Below are 10,370 nucleotides of genomic sequence, written 5' to 3'. Positions count from 1 at the left end.
TCCAATGCTCTCTTTTCTTTGAGCTCTCTCAGTGGAGCATTTAGCTCTCGCTAAATGCTCCACTGTTGTTCCCCAGCTAGTTACTAACTTTGTGTGCCTGCTGTTTGGTGCTGGTTAGTGCACAGTGGGGTTTTTTTACAAGGTTTTTTGTAAAAACAGACAGTGTAAGAACGAATGAAATGGAATGGAAAACCAAAACAATCAGCTAAAAGAGGCTACTACGCTCTTTGAAGGAATTGAGCAATCTCTTTCACCTGTGATTCATTGTTCATTATTTAAAAAGCTGATTTTAGTCATATTTGTTTTGGATGGTAATGAAAACATAGAGGCATTGTAATTTCAGATCATCATCCAGTCAAAAAAACATATTCATGATACCTTTCACTTCGTGAATCATGACGCACTACTCTCCCCTACATTATTTTACTGGTTTCAAAATAAAACCTACCAGCCAATATTGGTGTTTTAACTCTGATATTATTTGGTACCAGATCAAAATCAAATGATTTTAGTTGGGCTCACTGCCACACTGTAAAAGCTTGTTCTTATATGTCCTGTTGAAGCTAATATTAGAAGTCTGAATTGGCCAAATTTTATGGGTATTTTCATTCTGGCTCATTACTGGTGCTGTTTCACGCCACCAACTGACAGTGAGGAAGAACTTTGTACTAAAAAGGCTGTAACTTCGGAAGATACCTAGTTAATTATCCACTTATTGGCAAATATGGAGAGGAGGAATGATTACAGTGACTAATGACTCTTTCAGTGTAACGTTACATATAGCATGTGAATATTATATTAAGATTAAGTGTTTGGTTTTACTTTACATGTTCAATTATCCATGAATACAAATTTGCATGCATCCGCTCTCTGTATTCATTTCATTATTATTTATCCACTTTTATTTAACTTTGACATCTCTAGTAGTACAGTTGATGGATCGCTGCAGACTGGAACTGTTGTAAGCCTCTGAACTAAATATATTTCATTTCATGTGGTTTGAGGTTGAAATAATGAGAGGGGAATTAGGCATTCTGCAGTCAGCGCTTGGTGCTACTGAGCTGTATGGGTTTGCTCTGCTTGTCTGGCCACTGCAGTCTCTCTCTCAGAACCCCTTTTCCCCCTCGTTCCCCCTCTCTGCCTTTGTTTCAGTGCTGCTGCTGCAGTTGGCCATGCCTGCAAATGAGCACCAGGACAGAGCAATTATTCAGCATGGAGCAAGCCCCGCACCCCTTCTTTATACACACACACACAATCTGACTACACTCACTGTCATGTTTTAAATGTTCCATGCATACAATGCGAACGTTATTGAGCTAAAGAGCAGAATGTTTTACGGATAAGATAAACACAGAGAGGAGAATAAAAGGCGCTTCTGGAAATTTCTTGGATAGAGATGGTCTTTTATCTTGGAACTCAATTCCCTCAGGGGTGGATGAGCTTCGCATCCCTTTCAAATATGAATTAATGTGACTGACATACACACATGCAGCCACACTCACGTAAATATACACACACTTTCGCTCAGACATGGCAAAACCCTCCCATCCCCCCCTAAATCCACCCCTCCCCAATGCGATGTAGACACTAGCTTGGTTGCAGTGCTCAGGAAAGGCAGTCGAAGGAGAAGGAGGAGGGGGGGTTAACCTATGTGTAAGGCAGCGTGCCGGTTGGCTCGGTGCGTGTTTGTGTGACGGAGTGTGCGCTTGCCGGCTCGGCTCGCCGGCAAAAAGCATCAGCCATCTCTGTCAGTGTGACGCTGCCCCTCTGAGTCCTGTTCGCTCATCTTTCTGTCTCTCATCTTTTTTCTCTCTCTTCCTTTCTCTGCAGAAGCCGCTGCCTTGCCTCCCCTTGTGCCCTCTTTGCAGAAAAAAAAGCTGGAATAACTGCCCCACCCCGACAGGTAAGATTTTTTTCTTTAAGATGCATGTTTCATTTTTTCATTGCTAGAAAATCCACCAGCAAAGCCACATAGATAAAGAACATATTGATGCATCATTGTTTATAGTAGTAGCAAATCCTTTGTGCTAATTATTTAATAGTCATAGAGGGGAAATCTTATCTTTCCCTCTTGTTGACAGGAGCTATGGAGACTTCTCTCCAGAGCATGCCTGTAATCTCTGATCAATGTCAGCCTGCGTATCATCTTTCCTTTTGTTTGCAGATATTATAATTATTCCAGATATTTGATGACATATTCAAACAAAAGAGTGAAAGAGCTGTTGTGATAAGCCGGGAGTTGTTACTGTGTTTTGGTGACCTTTAGTCTTTGTGACGTACCTCGTCTAGACATTGCTGATTATTCAGCCGGCAGGATAGAACAGTTCACCCCGAGTGTGATGCTGCTTCAACTGCTGCTACATGTGTGTGTAAGAGTCAGTGTTTACCAAGAGATCCAAACCCCCGATCTTTGGAGCATAACATTATTTCCAATGGAAATGATGTCGATTGTGATTATATTTAGAGGCTCATTCTGTGATGGCATGTGGCCACTGGCGGTTAGCGACTCATAGCCAACAGATTGTTGGTGGTTTCTCCGTGGGAATGACACCAAGCCGAGAAAGACTGCAGGACACATTACTCTGCCTGTCAGCGTCGACAGAGCTGGCTGTCAGGAGTTGCTGACAGCATCGTATGGTCGGGAGGAGATGGAGAGCCAATGAGCGGTTTTGATGTGAGCTGGTGGTGATTGAGTGATGAGACCTCGAATCTGTCTTTACCCTTTTCTACTACCCTTTCTCTTCTTTTTATTCTTCTTTTTTGCTCTTATTCCTCCCTGTGTATCTTCCTGCCTGTTTTGATCTGGCTCACCCTGCCTGCCCAACCCCCACTTTGTTTTTTTGTCCTTTCCTCTCTGTCTCTCAATATTTTTCCCTTTTCTTTTTCTCTCTTTACTAACCACCTAACCTTTCATTCCTTCGACTGTATGTCAGAAGTCACCAAGGCGTCTGTCACATCCATAGTGATGTAGCCCCCCACTCCCTTCCGCTGACCCCCCCGCCCACCCCTTTCACTATCTCCGTCTCTCTCTGCCTATGTGGTTGCCGGGCAGCTCTCAGGCGAGCTGTCTTTTCCGGGGAACCAACTTTGGATGACACGCAACAGTGTGGGAGGGGAGGACAAGGGGACGAATGCGCCCTCTCCCTGTCCTTCTTTTGAGGGTCACCAATGGAGTCCTGTCCCCCCAATGATCCTCCAACCCACTCCCGCATCCCTCACCCAATCCTGTCAAGCTCATGCCCTCGGAGCGAGGTCGCATTTTTGGCACGGAGCCTGCCGTAGCGGTCGGTTAACCAACCGCTATGGGCCTCGCGGAGCAAAACCCGTGGGAGAGGGGGACATTGTTTTGGAGTCAACATCGCCCCTGGTTCCAACTGCTGTTAGTCAGCAAAGCAATGGAACTGTAGTCGAGATAAATGTAGGTGTTGAGATGCCAAGTGTGAAAGAGAAGGGCATTGTTTCGACGCTTGTCCTCTACTTAACTCCTCCAGCTGTCAGTTAGAAAAATATCTGAAATTTGATTATGAATTGTAGTTTGTTTAATCCTGTAATGCACAACGTTTAAACTGCATTATGAAATATGTAGGATTGGGTGTTTTGGGAGCTTAATCCACACAAGGGACTAAAAGTGATGATATCTCTATAGCCTCTGTAGGGTTGATTGTAATTATTCTTTGTAAATCTGTCCCTCACAAGTATCCCTAATTGATTATGTAAAATCCAAACTGTTTTTAGATCTCTTGGTGCTTAAAATCACATTTTGTTTTTCATCATCAATGGATACATTTTGCTCTGTGTGAGCTCCAGAAAGTTGTGCGATAAAAGCCATATTTTAGACCTTGAGCTAAGACTGTATTTATGTTTTGTTCAGCCAGTAGTTGCATCAGTAATAATACCAACCTCTCATGCTGCAGTATTTTTTTTCTCATTGTCACACTTATCAGAGATTAATTTACAGTGTAACGTAGGTGCTTCGTAGAGGACAACTGCAGGAGAAAAGGACATTGCAGTTGAGTTAACATCACCCTTGACTTTGACAGAATACCCCTAAGTGTCTGTTGACAAGTGATACTTCATGAGTGTGCTGTTGGATGTCAAAGCACTGACAAAGATGAGGTGAGCCACAGTGACAGATTCAGCAAAGCGAATTAGACAGGATGGTATTTGGGGGTGGACTGCAGCAAAGTTTGTGATGTTACACAGGCTTTTATGTAGAAGACTGTTGTTCAGCTGTGCGTGATGATGTGGTAAAGTGGAAAATCAAATTTGATTTGGATCTTAAGGAACAGAAAGTAGGAAAAACACAAAGAAAACAACAGGAATAAGAGGAAAAAACACGAACATATTACAATACATATCTAGAATGAAGTGACAAGCGAGACAACTTGGTGAAAAATAGCATACAAACAATACTGCTACTAAATATATATTGCACAAATTACTCAACATGCTTTTTAATGTCTTACTTTTATATTTTCTGCACATTGCCTTTTTAAAATAAACACCAATTCCAAATAAACTTAAATAAACCTCAATTCACCAAAACACACCACTTAACAGCAAAGCCAGTACCCTAAAGACTATTTTACACATTCTTAGCGTCCTCGCATTCTTGAGAGGGGAAAACTTTCCAGGGCAGTAAAATCGTAGCCTACAGGCCACATTTTTGACCGCCCTTTTCTAACATGTTGATTGATAAATGTGTATGTAATACTCTCAGGCCACTAAGAAACCCACATATATCAGTATAAAGGCCAATTCTCCCACCTGTTTCTATACTCATAAGTGCAGCTGTCGCCTCAGGGGCACAAAGACCTGCACCTGGTCCTGCCTGGCTTACATAACGCAGCAGGACTAGGTGCTGCTCACATGTGTTCGGGATTGTAAATGGTGTGACGAGCAGAGAGCAGAGAGTTTGATTTTTGCATCTCCAGGATATTAGAGTTTAGTTAGTGTACAGTTATTGGTTCCTCAAAAATTCCCTCAAAAGCACTGCTCCATATAGTCCAAAGTAAATATTTGATCATTATTCATTTATTATATGAAACTGAATTGTCTAAATGTTGATTTGCTTCCCTGTGGACAGATGTCACATTTGTACTTGGTTGGCTGACCTGCTACGCATTATCTGAGCAAATCTCTAGGTTATGTTACCAATTAACGCAAATTAACTGGAATTGAACCAGTGAACAGTTATTTTCTCTATAATTAATGTCAATCATCTTGCTGGTTCCAGAAAACTCTCTAGTAAATTAGAAGGAAATAGTAGACTTGTATAATAAATCATGACTATACATGTCATTTCTGAATGTTTGATGTTTCATGCTCTGGAAACATTGAGGAAAATCAGTCTTTCATTGTTTTACAGCCATTTTTTTTATTGTTGTGATTGTATTGGGAAATAGTTTTTTGGAGTCCAAATGACAGCTGGAAACATCCTCAACCAGCTTTTCGTCAGGGCTTGGACGAATCCTTTCTAGCTCCCTGAAATTGTTCATCTCTGCTCTGCTCCACAAACTTTTCAACAAAAATCCATCACACCAAACTCTGAAAGCCTTTTCTCTTTAATTTGACAAAATAATCTCAACACAGAGTTTCTAATGAGTGGCTCTTACCCTGCTCCTTTCTTTCTTCAAACTGGGTCTGCATATCTACTTGTTTAGAGTTTTTCTGCTTGTCCATGCTCTCTCATGCTCATATCCTCTCTATTCTTCTTGCAAATTAATTAATGAGCCTGTTTCCCTGCGGAGATTGGCTCATTAGCCACACAGGCCCCTCTGTGCTCTGTACAAAGTGTGTAGGTGTATAAAACAACCCTCCTTTCTTCTTCTCTCTTTACACCTGTAAGATTGCGCTGATTACATAGGAGGATCCTTGCAGAGTGAAGGAGTTCAGGACTACGTGGAGAGTCCTGATTAAAGAAGGCAAAGTGAATCACAGATGCAATTACTCACCGGCTTGCATTGAGTGATGAGAAGATAATGAGAAGCTGTAAACACTAAACACCATAGCTGAGATGGTTATCAAAACCCATGTGATGTGGAAGAACACTAAAGGCGTCATGATATAAATTGAGTTTTCAGAGAACATAACATTCTTAATTATAGTAGTTATTAAGGAAATTAGCAAAATAATGCTCATAAAAGCTTTAATTTTATTGTGTAATCTTCCTTTTCCCCATTATATATCATGGTGTTTTGTACATGTCATAGATGAACACACTCCTAAGTATTCCTCACCTTGACTGTGACTTTTATGTATTAAACATGCATGTTTGTCTGTTATACAGAGGCGTGTGTTGGCCTGATGGAGTGTGTGCGTGTGTTTGTCTGTGGGGAGAAGGAGGCTGTCTGTGTGAATTATAGATGAGGAAACGGGGCTGATGGCCAACTTAAAAAGGGAGGAAGCAGAGACCTCTGAGGAGAGACTTTTGGTTGGACCAAAACACAACACCAAACAGTCAGGACACAACCACTACAGCTTAGTTTAAGCAGTGTTTCCATAAATCATCTAAATCCCTAGCCCTTGATTCCTTGTTTTACAGTAGGATTGTTAAGTAATGCATTCATAACTTCCTTTTTATGACCATTATTACCTGCTGCAGGGGGGTAGAAGTAACATTAGCAGCAGTGCCTTCATGTGACGTAACCCAAATTCTGGCATCCATATTCGATGACCTCAGGAAACTAGGACTACGTTACTTAATGCACTTCCGACAAAAGCAAATAGGGCTACTAAAGTGCTGGTATTGGTTATGTCAATATTTGGTGCTTTGTATTGCTAGCTATCTAGTTAGGTAAAGCCAATATAACAGGATATAAATAACAGGAAAAAAAGACATATCCCCTTTAAGGATTTAAACTTTATTGCTTTTATGATAGTTAGCTGTTTGTAGAGTCTGCTGCAGCTCACAGAAAGCAAAATATCAAAGATGGTGTCCAGAAAAAGGAATATAATATTATTATAATATTTTTTACCCTCTTGCCAAAAAACCTTGATAATGCTCATTTTTTATACCCTTCTATAGTATTGTTAAGGTTAAAGGGAAGGTTATAGAAAATATATAACTTAGGCAACTAGGATAATTTAAAGAACCCCGAAAGTCTTTTTTTAAGACCTAAAAAATCTCCTCCCCTTCTCCTCTATGGTGCCAAAGAACATGTAAAATTTAGTATCAATTGACCTCCTCTTGTATGATTAAATTCAATGGTTTTCTTTCATCAAGGGTATGATTTATGCATTCTGAAAGCTGTGTATGGTTTAGTCTGAAATTAAGATGTGGATAATTAAGATCCTGGAGAATGAGCTTTGCCGATCGATAAGACAGCATTAAAAGCTTGCCAGTAATGCAGTGTGCTGGGCTCAGTAAAACTGAACTGTTGGCTCACTTCAGTACATTTCAGCAAGGTTTATCAGGCCCTTTAGCGCAGTGTTGTGATTAGGATTCATTTCCTGTTTGCCTCATCTCTGATGATGAAGTCAAATCTGTGGATTAGGTCAACTTCTGACCGCCTTCCCCTCTTTCTTCTATCTTTGACTCTTCCCTTCCTCCTTCCTCCTTCGCTCTTTGCCTTCTGTTTGACCCATTTGGCCTCCCTCCTCCTGTGAGGAACGTGCAGGTCAAGACTGATGTCAGCATGGACAAAACAAATGTGATCGACTGTATTCCTCCTTTCCAGAGAGAGACTCGGAAGGAATTGCTTGTTTGTTCAACCTTCTAACTATTTTTTGCTCTATATATATGTGCCCTGGAGTTGATGGTCATCTTGGCTGGCTGATAAGATTGTAGAGATGTCAAATTATCAGCTTTCCATCCGGTGAAACCCGCAATTGATGAGTTTGTAGATAAGAGATGGCGTGCCTCAGATGTTTAAGCAAGCTGGGCGGAAATCAGAGGGTGGTTGTAGTTAGTAAGAAAAAAGAGAAAGGAACATTTTATCATATAGTAACAATGATCAAAAAGACCAGAAATGTGTCTCTCCCCCCCCCCCCCAAATAAGAGTTAGCTTGCATCAATTTGTTAATTAGTTTTATCCTATAGCAATCACAAGTTCCACAAATTCCAATCCATCAGATTATGGGCACACTCATTTGCAAAAGAGTTTAGATAAGTTTAGCTGAGGGAGACGTGGGTTTCATAACAAAAAGACCAACTACTGTGCAAGAGAGGGATCATTTACTGTGACTGTTAAAAACATGTGTCTTTGAGTACAATGCTGCTATTCCTGTCACGCTCCTGATATTTTTGGGCTGGGCGGTAACTGCTCATCTCTCTTTATATTTCTCTCTCATCATTCTTCCATCCTCATCTTTTTTGTTTTCCTTTGTGACCTAAGTTTCTCTTTTTTTCACTCTCTCTCTCGTTCTGGCTCCCTATCTTTCTCTTTGTCTGTTGAATAATATCAACCTGCTTCTTTTGCAGGATTGCCACTGGTTTTACATACCAGACTGACATTTAAATGATGATTTTCCAGGTTCTCACTGGACATTTTCTCATGCACATCAGAAACTTTCGGGTGTGCACATGAAACTTGCTGAAACACTGTGAATCACTGTATAGTACTGTAGAAACAGTATCTGCATAATTCATAAACCTACAAATCTTAAGCAACATTTCAGTTAATAAAAAGCAAGTGCATCAAATGAAATGTCAGTCTTGGACATTAGTAGATAACTTAAACTTAAAATATTTTCCTCCCTTTTTTTTTTTTCTCTGCAACATTTTTTCCTTCACTCTCTCCAGCCCTATTTTTTCTTTTACCCATAAATCCGCCTCTTTTTTGTATGGGTTAAAAGGAAAATGACAAGAAAATAAAAATAAAAATAATGAAGGCTTTTGTATCACTAAAAAGACATTTAACAGGCCAAAAAACATAGGTCAGGTTTTATTTTAAAGAGAGATGAAAGCAAACAGTAAAATTATGACCCAAACTACATATTATAATTTAACATTATATTCTTTGAGTATAGTGTTATTATAACCAAACTACAGCAATGAGAGGTAAGATGTAATAAATTAACTTTTAATAGAGGACTAAAAATATCTTTTTTCCCCCTCTGTGAATTCTACCTCTGTTTTCTCTCTTTTTCACCAAAGGCCTCATATTGGTCTCTTCTCTAATAAATCAACCTCCTTCCTGTTTGGGGAATCTCTTTGTGTCTCTGCTTCATCCTCTATCTCCTTCTTGCTCTCTCCAACTGCCTCTTTTGGCGCCAGACCCCCCTCCTCCCCGATGGTCCTTTCACTGTGCTTTAATGTTAACAGGATGCTCTGTATTCTACCTCCTTACAGTTTCAAAGCATAGTGAACGTGCAAATCTGTCTTTCTCCACGGCCGGTTTAAGCTTTAACTCATCCTCTGCTCAGCCCCAATGGAGCAATCCAAGAGTTTGACAAATCTTGAAAACAGCTCAAAAGTGGAGTCTGCTTAGTTGGCACGCAGAGGACTTGTTCACTTGTAATCATGTGTTTATGAAAAATAATCACTTCAGTTTCCTTTAGGATCATTATCCTCCTTGCAGTTGCCTTGGAAACTATCCAACCAGTGTTTACTTTCTCTGTCTCTTGTGTCTGCAGTCACAGTCATTAACTTGAACACGTGTCTTTTTTAACTTGATGTTTCTCAGATTTTCACCTTATCAAAAGCCATACACATATACACATACACATATTTGCCTGCTTGCCAAGATCTAGATAAGAAGACTGATACTTGTATCTATATTTTCATTAAATGTAAGGCTACAGCCAGTAGCCACTTAGCTTAGCATAAAGCTTGGAAACAGCAAGCGAAAATCCCCATAAAATTGTAGCTTTCACACTTTGATTTTTGTTGACAGATTTCACAAACAAGATAAAACGGGTTAATAAGTGGGCTTTAGCTGTTTCTACATTTCAACTCTTTATGCTAAGATAAGCTGAGTGTTTTGGGGTTTTTTTTCTCCTCAACATTTAGAGGGACCCATTGGGCTTTCAAACATATTTGGTGCCAACACACACCAGTGTACAGCTTTTCTGATCTGCATGATTTGGTTACAGTATAACCAATTTGTGCAGCGCCAACTCCACTCACAGTTTGCAATTAAAAGTTTAAAAGAACCAGAATACACACCTTACTATGAGAAATGTGATAATGTTAACAATGCTAAAAAATAAGACTATTAACTTCTCTATAAAACATGCACGACATAATCATGTGATAACACACCTAGTGAAATGAAGCAAGACACACAAAGACAATGCTCGTCCACTTACTCTGAATAGATTAGATTGTCTTTGGCTTTGTTTCTGCCCATCAGTAGCAGCTTAAAAGACAGAGAGGAGAAGCCGCATTGAGGTTTGGATTAATGTTGCTGGCGAACTCCAGGTGACAG

The 10,370-nt window shown here is 40.1% G+C and overlaps 1 protein-coding gene across 1 annotated transcript in view; it reads left to right on the top strand.

The window, feature by feature from the left end:
• The first annotated feature begins 1,879 nt into the window (after positions 1-1,879).
• Positions 1,880-10,370, top strand: part of LOC134006546 (microtubule-associated protein 2-like) — a 35,121-nt gene continuing 26,630 nt past the window's right edge. Inside the window, exon 1 of the mRNA XM_062445462.1 lies at positions 1,880-1,903. The gene's annotated coding sequence lies outside the window, so the exon portion shown is untranslated. The remainder of the gene's footprint in view (positions 1,904-10,370) is intronic.

Source organism: Scomber scombrus, chromosome 24 (genome assembly GCF_963691925.1).
Source record: "Scomber scombrus chromosome 24, fScoSco1.1, whole genome shotgun sequence".
Taxonomy (NCBI): domain Eukaryota; kingdom Metazoa; phylum Chordata; class Actinopteri; order Scombriformes; family Scombridae; genus Scomber; species Scomber scombrus.
Note: the sequence above shows the minus strand (reverse complement) of the source record. Positions and strands in the feature narration are given on the sequence as shown.